Source organism: Girardinichthys multiradiatus, chromosome 4 (assembly GCF_021462225.1).
Source record: "Girardinichthys multiradiatus isolate DD_20200921_A chromosome 4, DD_fGirMul_XY1, whole genome shotgun sequence".
NCBI classification, from domain to species: domain Eukaryota; kingdom Metazoa; phylum Chordata; class Actinopteri; order Cyprinodontiformes; family Goodeidae; genus Girardinichthys; species Girardinichthys multiradiatus.
Window position 1 is genome coordinate 50,336,004 of NC_061797.1, and position 26,990 is coordinate 50,362,993.

The window sequence follows — 26,990 nt, forward strand, 5'->3', positions numbered from 1 at the left end:
CTAATCATCTGAATCAACGAGTTAACTCTAAACACCTGCAAAAGATTCCTGGGGCCTTTAAAACTCCCAGCCTGGTTCATCACTCAAAACCCCGATCATGGGTAAGACTGCCGACCTGACTGCTGTCCAGAAGGCCACTATTGACACCCTCAAGCAAGAGGGTAAGACACAGAAATAAATTTCTGTACGAATAGGCTGTTCCCAGAGTGCTGTATCAAGGCACCTCAGTGGGAAGTCTGTGGGAAGGAAAAAGTGTGGCAGAAAACGGTGCACAACGAGAAGAGGTGACCAGACCCTGAGGAAGATTGTGGAGAAGGGCCGATTCCAGACCTTGAGGGACCTGCGGAAGCAGTGGACTGAGTCTGGAGTAGAAACATCCAGAGCCACCGTACACAGGCGTGTGCAGGAAATGGGTTACAGGTGCCGCATTCCCCAGACCTGGGCTACAGAGAAGCAGCACTGGACTGTTGCTCAGTGGTCCAAAGTACTTTTTTCGGATGAAAGCAAATTCTGCATGTCATTCGGAAATCAAGGTGCCAGAGTCTGGAGGAAGACTGGGGAGAAGGAAATGCCAAAATGCCAGAAGTCCAGTATCAAGTACCCACAGTCAGTGATGGTCTGGGGTGCCGTGTCAGCTGCTGGTGTTGGTCCACTGTGTTTTATCAAGGGCAGGGTCAATGCAGCTAGCTATCAGGAGATTTTGGAGCACTTCATGCTTCCATCTGCTGAAAAGCTTTATGGAGATGAAGATTTCATTTTTCAGCACGACCTGGCACCTGCTCACAGTGCCAAAACCACTGGTAAATGGTTTACTGACCATGGTATCACTGTGCTCAATTGGCCTGCCAACTCTCCTGACCTGAACCCCATAGAGAATCTGTGGGATATTGTGAAGAGAACGTTGAGAGACTCAAGACCCAACACTCTGGATGAGCTAAAGGCCGCTATCGAAGCATCCTGGGCCTCCATAAGACCTCAGCAGTGCCACAGGCTGATTGCCTCCATGCCACGCCGCATTGAAGCAGTAATTTCTGCCAAAGGATTCCCGACCAAGTATTGAGTGCATAACTGTACATCATTATTTGAAGGTTGACGTTTTTTGTATTAAAAACACTTTTCTTTTATTGGTCGGATGAAATATGCAAATTTTGTGAGATAGGAATTTTGGGTTTTCATGAGCTGTATGCCAAAATCATCCGTATTAAGACAATAAAAGACCTGAAATATTTCAGTTAGTGTGCAATGAATCTAAAATATATGAATGTTAAATTTTCATCATTACATTATGGAAAATAATGAACTTTATCACAATATGCTAATATTTTGAGAAGGACCTGTAAATAAAACTGAATTGAATTGAAACAATTACATGCAATATAAAAAAGCATGGTAATGTCCAGCCATCACAGCGTTCAGGAAGGAAATGGGTTCTGTGACCCAGAGATGAATGGGCTTTGATATGATAGGCAATTACCGTACTGTTTATCATCATCATGATAAGAATTCAGATTTATCGGAACAACGATCAACTAATAATGATGTTTGGAAAACCCCAAAACTGACAGTATGGTTGGGATTGCTACTTTAGCTCTTTAGACTCTTTCTTTACAATGTTGGTTCCATAAGAGCATCAACTAAAGGGATGTATGTGAAAATATGACAATATATGTGTGCGGTTATGTAACTGGTGTACTATAGCAGACGATTCAATAATGGGTACATTTTACTTCGAGCCGTGTTTGTTGGGTAAAGACCGTATGCATTAACAGATGAATTAGCAAAATATGATACTTACACTGATTCATTTTTACAAACTGTTTATCATCACTTTTATTGTTGGCAACAAATGCCACAAAGTAAAGTAACATCTGCCATCTCTAGTGTGAATCAACCCCGGAACAAAAGCTAAACACCTTGTGAAGACATTAATGAAGCTGGTAAGAGAGTCATTATACAGAAGGAATAATGAATAAAAACCAAAAACTTAATGATCGTTGTTACATTTATAGGCTTGAGGGCACCATCATAACTGTGAAGTCATATTTTAACACATTTGACTTATTTGTATTCTGAGATTTTGATCACTAAAGAGAGTCTTTAAGGGACAGGAGAATGCATTCAGCCTCCTCTGAACAATATAATGCTAGTTTGTGATCATGCAGCCAGGCTTAAAGTTTAAGTCAGTAATCCAACATTCATCTCTGAATACGTTTCACTGTTAGATTTTTATAAAAGCAACATATTTAAATAATTAAATATTACTCTTCACCAGCAGTCCTTACACTATTAGTAAGAGAAGATACTTTAATGAGGGTTGCCTGCAGTCACATTTCAGCAAACTGCACCACACAGGTTCAACAGAGAGAAAACAGGTTTTTATTTCCCGGCGGGATGTGATGCAAACAGATGAGTCAACGGTGTAATGCATGAGGAAAGCACATAAATGCTGTGCACACACATGACCATGTGGTACACCCAGGAGGAAACAAATATTGGTTGATGGTAGCTGAGAGTTTGTGGACTAACATCTTAGAAGGAGCAGAAATCTTTTGTAAGCAGTTTAAATGTTTCGTGAATGCTAAAGAAATCTTATTACCTCCTTATCTAAGTTTCTGCAGAAAGTTATCTCTGCACCATATCCATCTGTCATAAATTATACAATTTCTCCTAGCTTTCATTGTGGGGGTAGAGCACGTCATACTACAGAAACCACACTAATTAAAGTGACCGACAGCAGACGGAGCAGAGAGCTCTGAGTTTTATAGATCTTACTGATCAGCATCTTCCTGCATCACTTAGAGACCAAACGTCTGATTATGATATTGTATCTTAAACAGAACTCGTGTCATTCTTCATGCCTTGAGTCTTAAATAGCTTAGATTAGTTATGGTGTACCTCAATAGAAAGTGACTAAGGAATGTTCCTTAGTCACTTTCTATTATCCATTTGCAACCATCTTATTCTCACAGTGGTGAAAAATCATAATTTCTATTCTACGTACAGATCCCAGCAGCCATGCTAATATCACTGTTTGTCCCTGTGTTTTTAGCTCCTGAACTGTCTAGAATCACCAGAAATTCAGTGTTGATAAATCTGAGGTCCACTTAGCGCCCCACAGTCTTTTTATCTTGTTGGTTTCATTCTTGGCCATTCATCAAGTAACATCATCCAGGTTGCAGGAACCAAGAAGTGTTACTGGATTTAATCATTAAATCGGTCAAAAATGATTGTTCAGGTTTTTTTTTTTATCTCAAAAATGTATTTTTTTGGTTGAATTACTGACTTAAAATAAGTTAAGTAGGCTTTTTATCTGCTTTTACATGAATACCTTCCATGCTTTATATCCCAGTGGGCATTCCCAGAAAGACACCTGATGTGGTGGGGCAATTCAGGCAATGCATGTAGACATGGTTTAGACAACTTGCTGAAGGTCAAGTAACCAGCAGCTGAATTCAGGACAATGCCTTGCCAGAGGTCAGAGGGTAAAGAGCAGACTGGTTTGAGATGATGGAATGTCAACAGTAGCTCAGACAACAACTGGTTACAACCAAGGTATGCAGAACACCCTCTCTCAATGATGAGCTACAGCAGCAGCAAACCACACCAGGTGCTGCAACAGAGGTTCACAAAGGCTCACCACAACTGAACAAAAACAGACTGGAAAAACGTTGCCTGGTCCGAAGAATCTCGATTTCAGCTGGAACATTCCGATGTTAGGGTCAGAATTTGGTGCAGCCAATATATCACGGTGTGGAGAATATCTTCTTGGCACACTTGGTACCAACTTTCTTTATGACCGCAGTTTGAAAAGCATCACGGTGGATGGCCACTTTGTGCATTACTGCCACCTAGTGGTAATGTGACAGTTTACACCAGTCGACTTCACACTGTTGTGACTGATGACATTCCCTTAAAAATCAACCCTATTCAGAATTCATACACATATCTTCTAAGAATATCCATTCTAATCAATCAAGTTTTCCGTGTAACATCACCTCAGGCAACGCTCTGGTATGTATAGCATATGTGTGACGCGGGCGAGCAACGCTAATGAAGACGTTCGATTCAGAAATGCCATTCAACTTTAATGGAATTCCTCCATTATACACACATGGCCCAGTTTTGCCTAATGCTTTACATCTTGGGCCTCTCTATGATCACTGAATATTCATGAGAAACTTTGTGCAGCCAGAGGGAGACAAAACAATCCATTGTGGACCTGAAAATTAGGTCTCAGCACATGTATGTGTTGGAGGACACTGTGCTGTCGGCTCTTTGATTGTAGATATACCTTTCCAAACAAGAAGAAAAGCTGATCTCCGTCCATGAGGACTCATTAACTATTTATGCTCTGCAAGATGTGAAGATCAAAGACCCATTGTGATCAAATTAGCATCAAATGACTGTGGACCTGTTCAGACTTTAGGAAAATGTCTGATTATAACTTCAAGTTAAGGTCACAGGTGATGCTTCCCTACAAATCAAACATCCTGATGGATTTCCCACGAAGAGCCTGGACCATAAACAGGGCTGCAAACAGATCTCAGGAGAGCAGGTGTTTGAGCTGAAGGCAACAAACCAAACTAATTTCACAAGACTGAAGGCAGCATCTGGTCGACTTGCCACTACTGCCAGGATGCAGGCTGACGGCAGAATGAAGTCAAATCAGGACAAACATTTCTTTCTCAAATCCCAGGTCTTACAAGGCTGAATCAAGTCTAAATCTAAATCTCTTTGTTTCCCTTTTAGATTAAATGGACAGTAATATTATTCAAACGTCTTTTGTATTTATGTATAAAACGTTACAGTGAAACCTTTAATTTAAGTAGATTTATTACCCAGGTAAATAATCCTATTTTGAGAAATGCTTGCTTTGAAAACCTTACGTTGGTGCCCCCAGCAGTTCCTGTAAAATAAATATTACTTCAAGCTTTTTGTAGTTTATATTTGTTTAAGCTGATAAGAGACACATCCTGTTTAGCTGGATTGTAAATGAGATGCAACACAGATGCCCATTTATTTTATCCATTGTTCAAAATCAGAAATACAAGAGAATATACCTTTCAAGTAAGATGTTAGCTGCGAGAAAGATAACTGCTGGCCAAGCCTCACTCATATCTACAGTCAGAAGAATATTTAAACCAACTGGAACTGGGAAAAATGAAGGCTGGACCAAGACAAGTTTCACTTCTACCACACAGTGAGGAGGACGTTAAGGGAGGAACAAACGTCTCAAAAGCTCACCGTTATGCCTGGTTCACACGGCAATATGAGTATGCTGATTTTTCACCCAATCTTTGGGACCCTAAGAGGCACCAGATCATCACACCACCAGCACCATGTTCACGGTTTGTTACTCAGATGTAACACCTTCAAAAAGACTCAACATTTTAAATTAAGGAAATAAACACTTATAAAACTGCATTTTGCATTTACTCTGGTTATTTTTGTCTGATATTAAAATGTGTTTGGTTTTTCAAACTGTTCTGCATGGCTTTGAGGGTCTATAGCACTAGTTAAGACGAGTTAAAAAAAATAATTGTCATACTCAGGAAATTTGTTCCTTGTCTGTTTAGTCATTTGTTTTGTGTTTTCTGTATTAATCCCTTTTTTTAATTTAAATTAACATTCTTCAGATTTTTACCTGTACACTGTTGTGTAAATCTGCACATGCTTTGCCAGATTTTTCTTCTACATGGTCATTTCACCCACTGAGACCAGCGAGGCAAACCTCAGCTGCAAACAAAGTCCAACAATCGAGATGTCAGAGGCTGGAAAAGATCAATAGACTGGAAACACTGGTTTTATAGCTGCAAACATAAGCAGTCTTCTATATTCCATATAAAAACTGTTTGACTGTATGGCCTTTTTTATTCATACAATTAATTTTTCCCACTTAATGTCTGCTAACCTAATGTGACTAAAGTCGCCTCATCACCACAGATAAACGTGAAAGAGTCCAGCTGAAAACACCATGAGTAATGATCAGGCTGGTTGCTATAGGGGGACCGATGTGCTGACATCATGGTTAGCAAAGGCTACCTTCATCACTGTGCATCAAAACAGCTCCCACACGGGGGACTGCTGAAAGAACGATCTTCTACACCATCAACACCTTCAAGCTGAAAGGTTCAGCTACAGACAAGGAAGCTTCAGGACTTCCAAACAGGCCCAGAAAACTCCAGGACAGAATCCTGATGCCACCAGTGCAGAGCTTCCTGAGCATCAGCAGCAAGCATGTTTGCAAAAGTTTTATGTTTTTCTTTATTTTAAACCCTAAATATAGAAATTCAATTCGTTAAAAATGACAACTAATTTCCTACAGTAGATATTTATTAAATATTATAAGCTGTATTATTTCAAAAGGTCAGGTAACATTAGCGCCTCTAAACAAGTTTTATTTAGCTGGACTGAGGCAAAAATGGGGCCTGGTGTCTTTAGGACTAAATAAGGTCTAAGAGCATTTTGTTAATAAAACACATCACAAAGATAAAAAATTATTACGAACTTCAGAAAGACAGCACTGAAATAAAACTGGATTTACTCGCCATCATGGCTGATGCCAGGTTCTGAATGAGTGAGTCCAGTAAACAGGCTCGACACAGAGGTTGGGACAGCATTCTCTGACTGATGATCACACGTATGAAGCAGACCACAAGATTTCTTTGATTTACTGGAACACAGCAATTTTACATGCATGAAATGTTCCTTTTAGTTCAACACAGGCCGCTGATGTTAATGTGAATTTGACTTCTACAAGTGAAGTCGTGCAGAACATTGAGGCAATAATTTGAGTTTCTCAGTATTAAAAGGTAAATAGTTATCCTCCTCCAGGATCATTGAGAGCTTACAGACGTACCATCATGGCAGCAGAGTCCAGACTGCTCAAGAGTTTCAGCTGAATATCTGGAAGGTAAAGATGCATAAAGTGTTCTGCAGGCATGCTCAGAGTCCAGCACCACAGACAGAGCTGTAGCTCTGTAAAGAGCAGTGATTTAGTGCCTTTTTTTCTTTCAGTTTCTTTTGTGCATCAAATCCCCCAACTATTGTTCGAGCAGCAGGCTCCATCTCTTCACATGTTTACTGATTGTTCAGGCACTGATTGTTTTACCACCTGCCCACTAATGTGTTATATTCAAACAAACTGAGCCGCCACATTCCTCAGCCTACTGCAGCACCAAGACACATGCATCTGCTACACAGACATGGCTCCTCAAGGCTCAGGGTTTGTCAAACAGTACAAACTGGTCCACTAATAATGCTATGAGGCCACAAAACATTTACAGATAACTGGTACAAAAATCAGCCATTTACATGTCAGAGAGACCTGAGAAGGAAGGGTTTTTATTCCTAATCAATCACCTCCTTAACAAAACATCAGAACTTCCAGTTAAAACACAAACTTTCAGCTTTCATTGAAAGATATTCACAGCAAAACTAGAAAAGAGTTGAGATATTAAAACTTACTGAGATGAGGAAACCCTATTTCAAGGTTGGAAATGAAATGAAAGTTTTTCCAAGAACCATCTTAGGGACACCCGAAGGCTGTTTTATCGTAATTTCCTCATCAGTTAAGCTGATTAAAAAGGAACACAGTATTTGGAAGTGTAACATTTGAAGGCGGCATCGGTGGAATCAGGACATGAGGTCAAACAAGCTCTTAAGTGGACGTGAAATTGGCTAGAAAAGCAAGTCAATCTGTCAGATATAATGAGAGGACTGGATTACGACCAGGAACTAAATCATTTGGTTCGACCTTCACGGAGAACGGCAGGGATGAATGATTCCTGGATCTTTTCCAAAGAAAAGACACAAACCTGACGTCATCCAGTCGAGGGAAGAAAGATGAATGTAATTCCTCTCCCAATACTGATATAAAGGAAAGATTTCTGCAGGGCAATAGAAGACACTCTCTTCAAGTCCTGGGATTCAGTTGCTGATAAAATCACACATACCAGACCAAAAAAAGAGGAAATGCAAAGGAGAAAACATCAAAAATAATTTATTTGTCTGTAGAGATTGAAAATGTAACAATGAGATCAACTTCTTATTTTCGCTGGCCACTGCAATAATCTGGATTTAGCATAAAAGGATTAAAATGAAAGATCATCGGTTCAGCTCCTATTTCCAGGTATTTCCATCAAGGTCTGATTCTAAACTTTGTGGATTGAGTTGTTTGTAGGCATGTTGAAGCAGAGCAGCAGACTTGTAATACACAGTACTTATTTATTCTGTTTTTGCTCTTTTGTTGTTTCAGATCATCAAATTAACTTTATTATCAGACAAACATAACCAGAGTAAAAGTAAAAAAATATTTTTGAAATAATGAGCGATCCAAACCAACCTGGCTGGATGTGGGAAAGGAAACACTCCCCTCGTTAAACTTTAAATTAACTGTCATGCTGCATGATTTGACTCCTTATGATGAGCCACACCAAGGCCGGATTACTGTCAGACTTGTAGAATCAAAACTAATCACTTAAATAGAACCTGTCAGACAACATGAAGTAGGCTTAAAGACCTCATATGGCAACACATCATGCCATGATCTACAGAAATTTAGATTAGAAGAGAAACAAAGTCACTAAAGTCATCTATCAGAGAACCACAGAGAGATCCATCCATCCATCCATTATCTATACCTGCTGATCCTCGCAGAATCGCTGGGGGCTGCTGCCCATCTCCAGTAGTCAGTGGGGAAGAGGTGGGGTACAGCCTGGACAGGTCGCCAGTCCATCACAGAAACACACAACAACCAACCATGCACACACACTCATGCCTAAGGTCAATTTAGAGAGACCAATAATTCTGGACTGTGGGAGGAAGCTGGAGTACCTGGAAAGAACTTGCAAACTGCATGCAGAAAGAGCACAGGCTGGGATTTTAACCCAGAACCTTCTTGCTGGAAGGCAACCAAACTGTGCAGCCAAGCAGCCCGGAGACCATGGAAGAGTGGAAGACCTTCCCAGGAGTGGAAGGCCTACCATAATTACTGGAAGAATGCATCTATAAGTCCTTTAGGAGGTCAGAGAAGAACCCAGAAGAACATCTGCAGGCCTCACTGCCTCGGTCGGTCGGGTCGGGTCGGTCGGTCGGTCTGCAAGGAGTAGTGGGCCTGAATCCCTCCACAGTGATGTGTTAGGATTATGATTATTGATTAATGAATTAATGTTTATCAAGAATTATAATTAAAATTTAAACAATTTGAGAAAATTAATTTCGTAACCAAAAATCCTCATTTATGAATCGAAACCAGAAATGTCTTCTGGTGTTGAAAATTGTGGCTCAAAGCCCTTGATAATTACAATTATTAACTTCTCAGTAATAGTTGGTAACTATTATTAGATGTCACTGTTTAATCAACCGTTTCTGTCGAACCGTGGGGAACTTTAACCTTTAACAAACGACTTCTCTTTATCTACGTGAATATTTATTAAATCAACAGTCCTGATACAACTCTGTCTCCGATTCAATAATCTTCACCTGATCAAACATGCAAAGTTCTACACAGAAGGTGAAATATCGAACTAAACAAAATAAAACAGCATTGAGGGTGTATGAGATCAAACCAGCAGTTATGGCAAAAGTGATAATATGACAAGAGGAATATGGTGTTGAATGGAGTTTTGGGGAGGGGCCCGCCAGAAAGTGTAGCTTAGTTAATACTGTAAGTCATAAAACTTCCCCCACTGCTGGGGAGTCTGCGCACACAAAGGGTTGTAAAACTTTTGGCGGCAACTAATAAGCAGTAAAGTTGAAGACAAAGAAAATAGTGAATTTCACCATGAGGTTATTATAGCAGTTCAGTTTTACGGCGCACCTGAGCTTGCTCTCAGGTGCGCCGTAAAACCTCACAGCAACACACACAGCTGGAGAACACAGATGTCCAACACAGCAAATCAAAGTTTCAATAAAATGTTGCATGCACATACAGTTTAGAACAGACTATAAGTGGCAATTTTAAATCGCCTAACGTGCTACTCTATCCTGCCCACGCTATTTCTAATAAAGAAATAAAAATAAAAAGATGGATTTTCCACGCGTCCACGGATAACTCAGGGAAACAGTTTGTTTTCGTCCTTTGTGGCCTCCTTGGCAGAAAGGTGGAAAAAAAAAAATATGACGGACCGTCACTAGTCGACTGGAACAAAAAAAACAAGGGAAAATTGCGTCTCCTTGAAAACTCCGTGGTTTTTTTGGTTATGTGTTAAACTCACGTCTTCGATCGGTAAAGTTGAAAACTTACAAGCCTTCTTATTCCTGTAAGCTTAATGCGCTTAGTTTCTCGTTGGCCAACAAGGAGAATGAATGAAATTAATGTGGGACCTCTTCTCCAGAATGCTGCTTCAGTTGCGTGGTAACCGCGTCTAGGTCCCAAGCTGAAAGCAATGGTGGGCCGTCTCATCCTCTGTTATATAGTTGACTGTGGCCTCAGAGCCACGACGCCCCCGTCCTATCAGCCGCGGTGACCGCTGGGATTTGTAGTAGCGGACTATCCTGGGATACAAAATGGCCAAAAACACTGGATGGCCTGGTGGCGTCCAGCAAATGGTCCAATATTCAGCAAAACATGGTCCAACAGATGTTTAAAACTTACAAACACTTTCATCCACTTGAATCATACAGACAGATTCCAAGATACGCAGGCTACTTTTGTTTGATATTAACATTTGTTTGATGATCTGTGACAAAAGGCAAGGAGAGGAGATCTGTTTCTACAGCTCTGTATTACTCACTGGAAAGCCAGCTGTACCTGAGTGGCTAGGACAGGTAAATACCGACACAACCCGGATGTAAAGAAGAGGAGGTCACAGCAAATATAGCTGAAAATCTCAACACTTTCACCCGTCCTGCTTCACATCAGCAGGACACCTCATACAGCCACCAACAAGAAACCAGGCAGTAAGTACGGTAAGCAGTTAGTTTAATGTCAGGATCAGATGAAGCAGAAAACAGGAATCACTCATTTCTCTCCAGAGTAACAACCTGATTGTAGGGCTGTTTTCTGCAGCTTCAGGCCAGAACCACAACAACACCGTTTTTTGTCCAAAGACATCCAATTAATCAATGGATGTCGCTGTGAAGAATCACCCAAAACACATCTGGAGTGAAACCACTGACCCACCAACAACAGACTAAGACCTCTAAGACAGATGAGGCCATTCATCTCAGCCTGACACCTATTGACCCAGATTCATCTTGTGGTCACAGTTCTTTGTTGTCCTGTCAACTCCAACAAGCCGAGCCCGGTACGTACAAACAGCTTTTCTGACATGATGTCCCCCACGTCAGTCCTGACAGATGGCTACTCCAAGAAAAAAGCGCATCTGCCGCTTTTGACAGAAAAACAAATATATACTGAATAAAAAAATCAATAAAGGTCAGGCACTGAAATTTCTAATACAGCGCTGGGTTCTGATACAAAACACAGGAAATCATTTTCGATCGTCATCTATTAAAGTATTAAAATAAAGCTGGATATAAAAAGCAGCAGATGAAAGAAGGAATGAAACACATTTAACATTTAAGGCTTCAGTTTGAAGTTTCTAATGTTTCAGACAACTGCCAATCTTCCCAGGCGAGGACCAACCAGCAACTTCATTACATGCTGAGAGAGACCAATGCTTAGAGACATGACCATCTAGAAGCTTCATCTCAGACTCTGCAGTCTGTAGGGTCTACAGACTGTTGATGAGCTTCAGACTGTTGATAACTCCGTCGTTAACAGTCCAAACATAGTGGCAGATCTTCAACAGAATGGCTGAAAAAGAAAACAATCAAGGTGTTGTAATGGCCCAGTCAAAGGACAGACCTCAGCCTGGCTGAAATGGTGTGATGGGACCTTAAACCAGCTATGCTGAAATAAATACTAGCAAACCTCAATGAATTGATGCATCTTCAGAGGAGGATCAGGTCAAAATTCGTTCAGAGCTGCCCATCCTGACAAAATTGTTGCTGCTGAAGGTGTTGGATTAAATGGAGGTCTTAGTGTTTCCACATATTAACTTTTTAATATGAGTGTAAATAAGTACAGTGTGGAAACTGATTCCAGTTAAAACTGATGTATTTTCTGTTTACAATGCCTCTACCTCCACCCTCTGCTGTTATTTATCTCTCGGTTTCTGTTGCCAAATCTCAACCAACGTCACAACATAGCAGAAATTACAATAGTCCACTAATCACAAAGTCTGGCACTGAACATAGGCAATATTGCAACCATTAAATGTTATCCTTGCCTTTGCATTTAAACAACAATTAAAGATACTTGAAGATGCCAGGAACCACAAGGCAAGAGAGTTGCACCTCCTTTGGCTTTCCATATGGGAACCACTGTCCCCCACTCATTTACTCTGCTTCCGTGGATCTCAGGGAACCATTTTTTTGCAGAATAAAATCAAGCAAGTCTGTCTTTGAGCTTATGCGAATCATCCCTAGATTGCTTTGGTGTGGAGTGCTTCTGACAGCATCTTAGTGTAACCGTTTTCTGTCACTGTGGCAAAAATTCAACATACCTAACAAAAGTTGAGTTCCTGCAATGTTTCTTAGGATAGAAAAAGTCACAAAAACAAAATCAGTATCAGTTATATGTGTTGGGACCACATCCATGGATTGCAACATGAAAACTCCGGTACAAACTTTTCTGGAACTTTCAAAATAAATTGCATTTAACCGACTTCCAGCACAACTTCAGAAGGGGAAGGGGGGTAACAGCGGACTTCCCATGATGCCACTGCCCGTATAAAACCCCGACCCTTCCAATGGTCCGATCTCTTTCATGGCGGTGACGACCGGGATAGGGGAGGTACAGCACGCTAATGTCTCTTTGCTGGCAAACAAACATAACTCTTCAACTGGATCCAAGTGTCATACGCTCATCGATCATATGCACTAAGATAAGTACAAATGAATCACTTTGTATCTGGTAGATTCATTCATGAACGGGAATTAAGGTACAAGCCTGGCTTGACTTTCTCTCTGAGGCCTGCAGAAGCAAACGGTGTTCCAAAGAATTCCCTGCAGAGACGCTGTCTCTACGAAGCCGAGTGGAGCAGTTTTCCCAGTCTGGAAAGAGGACAACAGAGACCGCATCACCGTGGTAACGTGCAGCTTGGTCGGCCCGTTACATATTTATATGGTTAATTTAATATCTCCTTTTGAGATATATCAGCAATTCAGCTATGTATTTTATCACTTTATTTATATTTAGTTGATTAAGGGCTGCAGCGCCATCTTTTGGCAGCTGGGGCCTAATTAGACACCCCTGATATAGAATAGAAATAACCTTTATTGTCCCACATGAGGAAATTCAGGTTATATCAGCAACAAAGGCAAATGGAGGCATGCAGATACAAAGGTAAAAAATTATATAAAAACTAAAGAGGAGCCTGTAAAGTAAGAAAAAATGTCCTGTAGCTCATCTTGAAGATCAGTGCTATCAGAAACTCTGCAAAGATTAACACATTTGGAAACTATTCACATGCAGGATCACAGGAGCTGGACCTCCTTCAATATGACACCACGAGCAGGTGAGACCAGAGCTGTCAGTCCAGACAGAAGCCTCGGATACGCACCAGCAGATTGTTTTCAGGCAGCAGGAGGAAGCCAGATCACCCTGAGGAGTCAGAGGGACACCCCTCATATTTCTCAACTCATTTCTGGCCACTGATTTCACCAGATCTGCAATGAGTGCAAACATTAAGCATCCAGAGGATTATCCAAACTAATTAATCACTGCATGCAATGTGTGATTTGTCTGCTTTAACGTCCCTTTCAGCTCAACGAGGCTCTAACAATAAAGATTAAAATATTTACCAAGCAGTCAGGATTCAGCAGCCATTAAAACAATCCAAGGCTGCAGAAATAATCTCAGTTTGGATTATTTTATATCTGTTTGCTTTATTCTGCTTTCCACACATTATGTTTCAGCTCCATCACAATAACAGCATGAGATTATATATGAAGTAATTTTATTTACCTTGTAGTGTCAAGATGGATCAGTTCTAATCTGTGTTTTAAATCAGAAGAGATCTTCAGCACCATAATTAAAACCTGAACCTGGGCCAGTAAAGCAATTCATGGTAATTGTAGTTAGTTTGAGTGTTTTGTAGAGAAATTGCCTTGTTACCAGAATGGAGAATAAAATGAATTTAGATAATGAACCAAACCAAATTGCTCTTTGATCCAGATGGTTCTGCTCTGAGCTTAATTTTGTTCTACTTTTAATTCATTTGTTTTCCAGGCTCGGTTTGATTTTTTCAACACTTCTTTTTATTTTCATTGCTTATTTATTTAGTTTTTAAAGATCCTGAATTTGGATTCAGCCACTACATCTTTTTTTCTCCACCATATTTTAGTTCATCACTTTGTTTTCTCTGGTAGTTCCATATTTGTCTAATTAAGGAGATAAATGTTGATTAAAATGCTCAAATCTGGCAGTTTAACCTTATTATACATTTTTTAGAAATAATTTATATTAGACCTCATCAAACAAAAATAACAGAATGACCTCAAGCTAGTAGAAATTATTTAATAGATGCTCAAAACCACATTTCCTTACAGCTGACTATGAGCAGGTCTTTCTGTGTTTGATCCAAATGAGCAGTTCTAAAGCACTGCAACCAGAACAGATGAATATGTTCTAAACTCTCCTTCCTGCAGTTACCCTTGGCATCTCGTCACAGAACATGTGTTACTTCAGTGATTTAGCGGCAGAATTTGACAAGTGACAAAGCTAAATGACCCCGTCACAGCAGATGAAGAAGATCCTGCAACCTTAAAACTTCAGCAGGGATGTGAATGGTCTTTGCAGGTTCAGTGTCTCTCTTATTTTGTCACATACGTTGTCATTTCTGGGTCCAAACATAAAGAAATTAAATGCATGTTGTAAAACATCACGTCCCCTCACACATAAAAAGTACGCATGTCTTTTATGTTGTCAGTATATTGCATGTGTTGGGATGTCAGTTTATTCCAAGGGGAATTAATTAGGAATGACTGCCTCATCAGGCACCCCAAGCAGTCAGAATGCTGAGATGAGCCAATAATCAGTGCAGACTTAACATCTGAAAAATCTGGGTAACTGATGCAATATTTGAGGATCATATTTACAAATTGTGTAGCATTGATGAATACATGCAGAATAAACAATACCATAAGCTGAGATCACAATAAATATGTTACAGCTGGCGTGTTGTACGGCCCTCTGAGGGACTTTTTTGTGTCCTTCAACCTCAATTCAAGAATTCAATTTGGTTTGACACAGATGAATAACACACATTATAACACATTATTTTTCTTTTATTAGCAATATGTTATTTGCTTTCATTTCAATGTTTTGCTGCAAACAAGCTTTGCACTAATAGGTCATGTAGATGGTGAACAATATAGCCGGCTCTTCATGCAGTGTGAAGGACGTACACTCCAGATTTGAACACAGTGAAATTACCCTGGCTGAAGCAAAGAATGACTTCTGCACAATTTAATCAGAGATGGATAATAACTAGGAAAGCATGTGATTAACCTTCATTTTTTTCTCACTTTTCAGTGTCTTTTACATCATCTGGATGTCTCCACTATTCATATGAACTTTAACATGTCTCATTGAAATCTACATGAGGTATAGGTATCCAGGTCAGTGAGAGTCCACCCAGTATATTGGCCTGCAGAGCATGAATGCTACCTGACATTTAGCAGCCCTTTACAATCTCAATATTGCACACATTAATAATGTGATTAGGATTGTGATTTTCCACATTATCTACTTATAACCCTACTTCAGTTTTACAAACCAAGCATTGGCCAGTTCCACCTGATGCATGCACCACACATTCAAACAGCATGAGAACATCGGGGATAAGGTGGAGTTTAGGGTCCAAAACATGACAGAAATGAACCTGACAGATAAACAGAATATCAGCGTCTCACTTTAACAAACTAAATGGAGGACATAAAAATCTGTTTTTATTAGATGACCTGAAGGGTTGATGAAGCAGAGTTTGCTTTATGAGAAAACGATGAAGGTTGACAGTTTTCACAGACAGGCAGAGAAACATATGGAAGCATCTCCTGCTCTCTTTGTGATACATGAGCTGTGACAAACACGAACTGCAGACAGCCCCTTTGGACACATTGCACTCATACAAATGGGCATGCAGCCATGGACATGTCCATATGTGTCCTCTATGAAACACACTCACACATGGACACACACACAGGCCTGTGAACTGTCAGCCCGAGCCGAAGCTCATCATCTGAAACGAGGTTTGTGGTTCTGGGTTGTCACAGGAGCGTTGGCCGCCTCATTAACCTCCTCAGATCTGGTCAGCCCTGCACTCAGACCAACTGTGTGGACGCCGCTGTGATGGAAACAGGTTCTGCTCACATTAATGAGTCAGAACCCCACAGACTGGAGACTACTTGGAAACGAAAGTGGCTTCTGATGAGCTGTGACTCGTCTCGTACGATACAGTTAAGCTGAGCAGAAGCAGAACTCTACACATTCTTATGATATCACGTCACTGGCAGGCTGCCTCAGAGGACAAAGTTTTGGTGCCAACTACTAAAATTAATCATTTGAGTCCATTCTGCCTTTTGCCCACTGTCCAGCCCGGGTAATGTTCCCCGTGTCACAGAAACTGGCAGCAGATGATCCACGTGACGCCTTGGAGGTGCAGAGGGAGGGAGGGTCTCTGAGCCGGACCCCCCCTCCGTCTGTTGCTCTGCTCTCCACCATCTCCCTCCAAAATCTGCTCCTCTCTGATCATTGTACCAAAATGCAGCACTATTTATTACTGCCCGTTCAGTCCAGACCCAGAATTTAAAAAGCCCCAAGTTTTGACAGAAATATTTCGAATTTAAGCTCCATGTTTATTCATTTTTTAAATCTGTTCAGTATGCATGAATGAAAAGCATCAGAAATTCCTCGCTGAAGTTTTGACTGTTTATGCAGGCCAGCAAAGAGATTTTATAACTGCAGGAAAGAGTTTTCCCTGCTGCACATTTAATGTGCTGCTTTGAAGTTGGGGTTAGAGTTATTGGCAGTCTTCAGGGGCAGGAATATCAGGCTGATTGAATGATGTGTTTGAAAATTATTTTAAAAAAAACAAGAATTGGATGCACAAGTTTAAACTTATTGCAGAATTTCTCAATTTCACAAAGGGTCAGATTAATAAATGCATACATTCAGCCTAATCCTCTTGTGGTGCTAAAGGTTCTTGAATGATTCTTAACTGGATGAGGCCACTGCCTGCTAACCTCTGGCTCCTGATACTGATTAAGTGTAAACCTTCCTACCTGGAGGAAGCAAACCTGGTCAAAATGTTCATGAAAAACCAGAACAAACTAAGGCTCATGTCTGGCATGAACTGGAAACCGCTGGAACACTAGCAGTTGTGTCCATACTGAAACCAGATTTCTTTCACCATGAAGAAAAATATCCTGGTCCAAAATGCACACCTTGAAGTTTGACTGAAATCTGCAGCTGTCCACCTGGACAAGACCAATGTCTTCTGGAGAAAATTTGATGATCAGACGAGGCAAAGATTGACCTGTTTAGGCCACAATGACAAGAATGTTTGTAGGACTCGAGGTGATGTTTTCACATCTAAGAACACTGTACTAACTCTCAGCATGGTGGTGGCAGCATCATGCTGATAGGCTGTTTGAATGCAGGTGGTACTGGCTGAAATCTTGATACAGCTGGGTGTTCCAGCAGGACAATGATCCAACACATATGCCCAAACTGGTTTGGGAATGGATGAAATGTTTTGAACAAAGCCCTAAAATCCAGGTCTGTGCCGGAAACTTGTCTGTTTAAATGAGCTCTACCATATCAACCAGAATGGTGCTAGAAGCTTGTTGATGTCTACAAAAAAGCCTGAGTCTGAATACCCTCAATAGATTTTAACATGTCCTTCAGTTCTTGTTTTAAAAAATCATTACAGCTGGATGTTGCATCATCATTCTACCCTGGAACAAAATGCTTAAGACATATAATAAAAGCCCAAAATTGAAAAAACATTAAATTCTTGCCCATGATGAGTTGGTGAGAGCTTCTGTACAGAAATGCATCTCTCCTAATCATTTTCATTGTTTAACACATTTCTCTACTGACTGTTGCTCTTTAAAGGAATTTGGCATCTAGCACCACTGCAGAAAGCAGCATAGGTGGAGCCGATTAGATTAATTAGCAGGTATTCAGCCAGATATCTTTTTCATTTGAATGTATTTTTAACATGTATATTTTTACCATGTGGTAAATGTATATTAAACATGTGAGCCCAGTCTCGTTAAGCAGGACATTTAGGAAATAGATTACACAGCTGAGGGAAACCTTTTTGGGACCTTCTCGATGCGAGTAGTCTGTTGCATCCAACACCAATTCTTCTCCATCACAGGTCTATAAATGTATTTCTGCATTTATAAATCATTCATAGGCAGGTATATTACCTGTACTCCAACCTCTGTCTCTGCTCCAACAGTAACAATAAGCTTTGCTTCTGCTGATATTTGACAGCATTTAGTGCCTTACCAGCCAGTGTTCTGCATGTTTTAACAACACCTTTCTCTCTAAATAACAACTGTAACATGTCCAGATTGACCGCAGAGAGATTAGGGTGGTGCGTATCAATTTATGGAACTACTGGCATTAATGGTCATGTGATGAAAATGGTGTCAGATCACAATATTAATGTTATTTTTAGACTCATTTCTGTTTCCTGTTCTCCATGCTCACATCATCATTTACCGTCTCTATGGTTACCTGTGCAACAGCACAATAAAGGAAAAACAAAAGTTTGAAGCAACAAGTAACTTGGCCTTACTCAGCCTTCATGTCTAATGCTCATCTCCGGTCCAGCAGTATGGTGTCCAGGTCCAAGCTGAAGAACTAAGTGGACCTGATGAGAGTCAGAGCAGCAAACCAAACTTTTGTTCTTTCAAAGTGATTCGGCTGTTAGAGAAAAACACCTCCAGCATGGCATCACGTCCTTTATTGCATTCAATGTGCATTAAAACGTATAAAAAGGAGAAACAAAAATTGATTCATTGAGTTTTACTTTCTGAAATAATAATAATATTGTTATTAATAATCCCTGTGTAGTTTTGAGGCAATAGAGAACACCATTAAATGAGATCTTGATTCAAATGAAGCAATGACCCAAATACCCAGCAGCCAGTGCTGTTAATGAGTTATCACCAGGAGGACGCCAGTGGTGAATCCTTAAGCTGCAGCCTGGAAGAAACAGACCATTTGTCTCCCATGAAGGACAAAATAAAGATTAACATTTCAAAGAAGAACACCGGGACCAGCAGCTGGATGCGCTTAAACTGAAAGTGTACGCCAGAAAATATCATAGTTATTCCTGATATACCCATACAGAATTATTTAAAACTGCCACATTATTAGTTTCACCTATTAAAATGCTCATTAACACAGACACTGGATCAGCCAGTCGCATGCCAACATATCAGTGCATCCAGACATGGTCAAACCTTTCATTTATGAAGTCCAAAGTAAACCTGGGTCACAGAAATGTATTTGTCTTAGTAAACGAGACAAAAATATTTCTCATCCTGCTAAACAACTAAACAGCCAATATTAATATAAACAAATGAGTCTGGTTCTGTGATCAGATTGTTAAATCGGTTCTAAAAGCAAACTATGACATAAAAAAGAAGCAAAGAAGAAGAGAATTAAACAAAACATGTTTTAATGTTTTTTTTTGTGGTAGGGCTGACTTGGATTATTGTTAAATTAAAGTTGTGGAAGACATAAAAGCATTCTGAGGGCAACAAATGGCCCATGGTTTCAACACCTCTGTCAACCAGACGTTTCTGTAGTCTTTAACATGTTTGTGATCAACGGCTCAGCAGCAAGTTTCTCTTTTTTTCCCACACTGTTAACTTTTCACTCTTAAATGTTTCTGCAGTTTGCTGCACTCCTGATGGTGTTATCAGACAAACCAACATGGCGCCACCCTGATGGCTCTTTGCCTCAGCGAGTCCTCCCTCTCTGCTTCAGTGACTCATCATGATGAACACCGTCAGCCCTCCGCCCAGCCCCCTCACACACTTTACACATTGCTCATATCTCTGCAGATGAGACATGGTAAGGAGGCCAACACACAGCGGAGTTCCTCCAATTTCAGAACAGTCTAAACGGAGCGTAATAGTCCACCCTTTTTCTTTGCTCTCCTTGTTTTATCTGCTCCGTCACTCTCTCCTCCCTCCGTCTCCCCTGGTGATCCTCATTTCTCAGCGAACGACTGAACACTTATTCCCCAAGAAGCAGATGGAAGACAATTCATTAACTGAAGTCTTGAAAACTCTGGCCAGTTGTTGTACTTCAGGCTGCAGGTTATGGGATCTCTTCGAGTCTATCAGAGTGTGCAGACAACTAAGTGCTGTCTTGCACATAGACTTTCTAAAGTTATGATGAGGAGGGTTGGACCAGTAAGAGACTGTGACGCCTGGGCATGGAGGGGGGGGGGGGAGTAATGAAAGGGAGAAAGGCTTTGGAACTGCACATCCTACATCCTAATTCTGCATGATTTTCCTGATTTTCTCAGATATAAAAAGGGATCTGAAGGTCCAATTTATTGATCATTTACAAACACGACATTAAAGCCCATCAGTAAGTGATGGACATCATTGAAACCCGTCTAAAAATGCCCTGAGAGCACGAATAAGCACTCAAACCATGTTAAGATGGTCAAATAAAAATAGGTATTAACAAATAATTAATAACACCAACAGAGGCTGAATTCAATATAAATAATCTTAGACCAGAAGCTGTTTTCTGACTTATGAAGATCAATAGGTCTGCCTTAGTTTTGTTTTCCTTTTTGGAAAGTAGTTAAAAGAATATTTTTACACACCCATTCAATAAGTTTGAAAATTGCTGAAAAGTTCATTTATTTCAGTAACTTAGCTCACTAAGTGAAACACATTATATAAATTAGATAAATAAAGGCTTGAAAATATTAGTTTGTGTGCATTTGTTTACAGCCAATAAAATCATGACATTTAATAATATTACATCAGACCAATAAAAAAAGCTTTTAAAATACAGAAATGTGGGATTTTTGAAAGATAGGTTTTAAAAATCCTTAAAGATTGTCATTTCCAGAAAATACTCTTTATCTGACAAACAATCCTCATTGGAATACATCTTTTAATTTACTGAATATGATTGTATATCACAAGGAAACAGGAAGTGAGGGATTACTAACTCAACGTTCTTGCATATGTCTCTTAGTTACATTTATTTTACTTTTTGGGGAAAAAACTTAATTTTATTATATATTATCCCTTCACATGGGATTCGGACCACCACTGCATAATTAAAGAGGGGATTTTTGTTCTACAGTTTTCCTTGGGAGATGAGGCAGTTAAAGAGGAATTTATTTTAGGGCTTTTTACACAACTTTAGTGTGGAGGACTTGTTTATCACCATGATTGCCTGTTACTGTCTGAGTAATAAGTTGATCAGCATATTGCTTCAGTTTTCACAGATAAGAGCAAAGTTGTTTTGATGAATTCACCATATAGATTAAACTGATCTAAGCTCCTTGTTTAGAACTCTTTATCATTACAAAAACATGTAAACCACACAAATTCAAGTGTTATGCCCCCAGAACAGTTGTGTTTTAACCCCATCCATCCAGCCTTTGTGTTTGGCTCATCTGATCTCAGGTCACAGAACCAACGGGTCCAGGAGGACAACCCAGACATGGACTCTTCCCAGGGTTCAACTGTCTTATTAAACATTTTATACCCTGGACATCTTTCACGTTTTGTAACTTTGTAACTTCAAACTTAAATGTATTCTACTGGGATTTTACACTATAGACCAACACAAAGTATTCCATATTCGTGAAAAGAAAGGAAAAATAATAAATAGTTTTCAACATTTTCTTTTATTAAAAAATCTAAAAATTGTGATTTTATTAAATCCATGCTGAATGTGGAGGAGCTGCATGTTTAAACAGCTCTGGTGGAAGGGTCTGGAGTCCTACACAGGAAATCTGAAGTTTATGGGAGAGTGGTAAGACGAAAGCCATAAGAAGTCTACAGAACATGACAAAGAAGTGGAAGGAGATGGTCTGTGTGGTGTGCAACAAACTGAACACACCATCCCCGCTGTGAAACACAGTGGTGGCAGTATCATGCTATGGGGATGCTTTTCTTCAGCAGGGACAAGGAAGCTGGCCAGAGTTGATGTGAAGATGGATGGAGCTAAATCCAGTATAATAAATAAAACCTGTTAGAAGCCACAGATGGTTGGAGACTGGGGTAGAGGTTCAGCTTCCAGCAGGACAACCACCATGAACATGCAGCCAGAGATACAATGGGATGGTTTACATACAAGCAGATTCATGTCTTAAAAAGGCCCAGTCAAAGTTCAGACCTGAATCCAACTGAGGTTCTCTGGCAAGAAACCTGAAAACAGATGTTTGCAGAATCCCTCCATCTATTCTGACTGAGCTTGAACTGTTCATTCTGCAAGTCTGTGCAAAGCTGAAGAGGCGTTCTCCAAAAGCTCTGCAGTTAGAACAGCAGTGAAAGGATGGTCTGTACACCAGCCAGATTTCCATCACTGTGCTTAGATAAAATCCCAGGAAAATCATCCATAGTTTGCATTTCCAATGTGACTAAACATGATTAGGAGAATGAATACTTTAGCGAGACTCTGTACATAAGTAAAACTGATTTAAATTACTTTACTTTTATCACCAATAAATAAAAGCAGTGATCTGGACTAAATGATTAAAATCTCCAGGAGATTTATGATCTTCAGAAGATCCCTCCAGCTGTTGACCTGGACCTCGTCATTATGCACTTATGGGTCCTTCTCAATGTAAAGTGGTTATTGCTACTCGGGTATTGTTGTGGTCTCTCTAGGGTCAATAAAAGTCTCCCCTCTGCCCTTCCTGTTTTCAGGCTCCAGAACTACATAACAAACAAATGAACTGTTGCTTTAATAATGGACAGAGTGATAAAACCTCGTTCCTTTTATACTCTGGCCTGAGAGAACCTCGGAGCTGTCGCTCAGCAGATAAGGAATCTCTGAGTGGATCTCTGCACGAAAACAATTCAGAAACAGACCCAATGGTTGGACTTTATTACACAAACGCTACAGCTTATCCCTCAGTTACTGTCAGGGATATCGAATCCAAAACACTTTTTATCTCATCAGTTTCACAGCAGAGACAGAACGGACAGGAAAGAAACGTCTTGGCTGTCCATCCTGCTTTAATCTGATCTATTTAACATGGATGACGGACATTTAATGAGTTTCTAAGTCTGATGCTAAAACTGAGAAACCAATAAAATTGTTTATTCTCACAAACCAGGACCGAACAAGAATGTTTGCATTGAAAAAAAAAAGTCAAAATGTTTAAAACACTATAATAACCAATTCCAGGTTCTGCTGAGCTTTGGAACATAACTTTGACCTTTAACACTTTAACTTTCGAGGTAAATGTTAAATGGGACGTTACCATGGTAACTTGGTGTCAAAACACCTTTAGAGGTATTAAGTCAAATGGCTGCAGTCTTACGAAAATGTTTCCCTGGTGTATAAAGAGGACCTTTGTCTTCCAAAAGGAAAAAAAGAACATGGGGTTCATGTATGTTGATCCTTATAAAAGGCAGGAAGTTACAACAAGAAAATTATAGCAACTGTTAAAAAGTTTAAAACAGCTAGAAATGTGTCAGACGAGACAGGAGACGGTCAGTGAGAAACATCTCCAAAGCTCAGAGAACGGCAGCGAAGAGTCTCATCCATTACAACCCTTAGTTGTTCTCTGCATACAAGCAGGTTGTTATGGAAACATGGTAGGAAAAAGTATTCGCTGTTGTACCTTCACAAACATAATCATGTGGAGTTTGTTAAAGTCTCCTGGAAAATTAACTGGACCTGTTAGCTCTGGTCAGATGAGATTCAGCCTGATCCTTTCAGCAACAAACACTGCAGGTTGGTCTGCTGTGAAAGTAAGGATGAAGGCTTCGGAAAGTACCTCATTCCTGTTTTTAACCAAAGTGCTTCATGAACTCTCTGAACACCAGAATGTTTGAAAAAAAAATCTGGTTTCCTCTGTCAGAAAACAGAAAACGGGTTATTGCTGGGTCTTTCAGCAGGACATATGGTCAAATCAACACAGAAATGGATTAGCAGACTTAAAATAACCTTCTTCAATGGTCCTTTCAGTCTCCAGACCTAAATCTGTAGAAAACCTTTGGGCTGAGAGAGGGCAGCATCAGAAAGGATTATATGGAGCAGATCAGAGCATTTTTTTGCTTATGTGCCTCATATGGCCTTTTAGATGTCCTCAACCAGCCTGAGTGAAAATTACAGATCAAACAAGGATAAAGTTTGAAATCTAAACATGCTACTTACATTTGTTTATTGTGACTTTTATTATGAAGGCGACATCTGTTGTTTCCTACATGAGTTCGCTGGTGCAGTCCTCCAACTGTGCCCCGGCTGACAGCGAGATGAGATGAAGAGTGGGACGCCACCTCTATAATGCCAGACCGGGGTGATGGTCCCAGTCTTTAAGGAAGGGGACCAGGGAGTCTAATCCAAGTATTTCACTGTAAAACCTCTTTATTCACTTTTTTGGAACTAAATTTTACTCCTCCTCACAACCTGTCTTTTTTTGATCGACATCTACCAGAGAAAAGAAAACCAAACTATTCTTCCTCCCTGAGCTCTGATTGGCCCGTCTGTATTTTGTAATAAAATTGCTTTTCTGCTGCTCACATCCTTGATGGCAGAGGAAACAAACTACAACAATAAAAAAAAAACTGCGAATTTGGCAGATAGTTAAATGAAACCAATCACAGCCCTCTTCTATTCCTGCGGCTGCAACCTGCAAATCCATCTACCATACAGCCCGATTGGATTCCAGCGTGAGGCAGAAAACTGTGAAAAACAACGAACGGGGATGTGCTGCCAACCAGCAGAGAGAGGAAAACTGCTAACGTTTATGATTTGTTTCACCACAGAGACAACTTCATCCAGGGTGCTGGAAAGTAAATGAGCAAACGTGCTCATTTCTGACTGAATGAACCAAACCAAATCAGAGCAACTGTCTGAGCACCAACGGCAGCTACAGATGTGAACACACAGTGACGGATTTCATCTTCTTCCAAATCTGAGACACTCAACGTGATTACCGCATTCATTCCAATGTGTCAGCTTCAATATCCGTCCCAGAAAAACCTCCGTCACCATTTTCAACCTTCAAAATTCACAGATTTCTATCATCATGGAGCTTTAATAGAGGCTTATGTTACAAAAACCACATAAACGTGCGTCTCCTACTCAGGATGCATGAAAGGAATTAGTGTGATGAAGGCAAAAAGCAAACACTAATTAAACTATGCCTATCTGACAGTCCAAGCATGCAGTTAGGAGCGACACATGGAGTTCAGCAAATTCATCTGCATAAATACATTAAAAAAAAATCTACTTCTTGCTTCTGCAGAACAAACACTGATCTCATCTGTCAGACTTTCCCCGAACCCCTCAATCGGTCCTCCTTCAGGCGCTTCGAAGGCCGACTCTGCATCAAACTACTGTACTTATTTCTATCACTTATTTTATTCTGTTTTACAACCTGAGACATGTCAGCAGTGATTTCGCTGAGGTTTTTTCTTTAACTTTACCAGGGAATTGACCTTTCAGTTCTGTGACATTTATAAGGTGGATTTCTCTGTAATCTCTGGTTAAAGGAGGAACCTGCGCATAATAAACAGTAAACTATGAAGTGAAAGCTCAGAGTATTAAAGCAAGTTAGGAATTATTACATCTGAAACAAGAACAAGGCAAGAACAAGAGAAAGAAGCTACACAAAACCAATAGTATGTCATTTAATTTTCTTCAAATCCTCTGACTGATTTGTTCAGTCAGGTGTCTGCAGGAGCTCTAGTTTACTCTGTTGAAGAGATGCTGAATAAACACAGAAATGTGCTTATTTATAAAGATATCCATGCAATATGTCCATGGACCTTCCATCACAGCCTTCAGTATAAATGGTCAGACCTCTATGGAAACAATGATTAGTGCAAATCCCACAGAATTTAATAACGGGACCCAGATGAGGACAAATCCTGCCATCATTAGGAATAATAAGAATAACAACAATATTTCATCACCTTTTTATACAACTGTTACAAAGTGCTTTACATTCAAAAAAATTAATCAAAACATCATAAATGATACAATAAAAATGTATGCCAAGCAGCTCAGGGAGATGTGATGGAGGAAGACCATTCAGGGATTTAAAAACAAACACAATTTTAAAATGGATTCTAAAAACCACAGGCAGCCAATGCAATGAAGGCAGAACTGGAGTGATGTACTGATATTTATGGGATCCTGTGAGAACTCTAGCTGTACTGTTTTTGATTAGTTGGAGATGATTTAGGGAACTTTGGGGCGGACCAGCAATTAAAGAATTACAGTAATCAAGGTGGCATGAAGGAGAGTTACTGCATGATCTAATTATAGCAATATTTCTAATTTGAAAAAGGGCTGTTCTGGTAATGTTCTTGAGATGTTTAGAAAGACTAAGATCTGAATCAAAGGTCGCTCCCAAATTCCTGGCTTCATGAGAGCAGTTAAAACCAAGCACAGAGGTCCAAACACCATCACCACAGTTTTATCATTATATACAGAAATGAATAAATGACTCAATAAAATAATTACTGGACCAAAAAGTAGCTATTTTATATAAACAGCTATTTTAATCCACTATTTTTATTTAAACCACTAGTTTTCACCCCTCCTTGGACCGCCACCTTAACGTGGTAGAGGGGTTTGAGTGCTCGAATGATCTTAGAGGCTATGTTGTCTGGGGCTTAAATGCCCCTGGTAGGGTGTCCCATGTCAAACAGGCTCGAGGTGACGGGTCAGACAAAGAGCGGTTCACGATGCCTTCATGAGGACCAAAAAAATCGAGGCATGTGATGTTGCCCTGTAC

The 26,990-nt window shown here is 40.0% G+C and overlaps 1 protein-coding gene across 1 annotated transcript in view; it reads right to left on the reverse strand.

The window, feature by feature from the left end:
* Positions 1-26,990, reverse strand: part of LOC124866761 (SH3 and multiple ankyrin repeat domains protein 2-like) — a 317,419-nt gene that overhangs the window by 254,278 nt on the left and 36,151 nt on the right. The window lies entirely within an intron of this gene.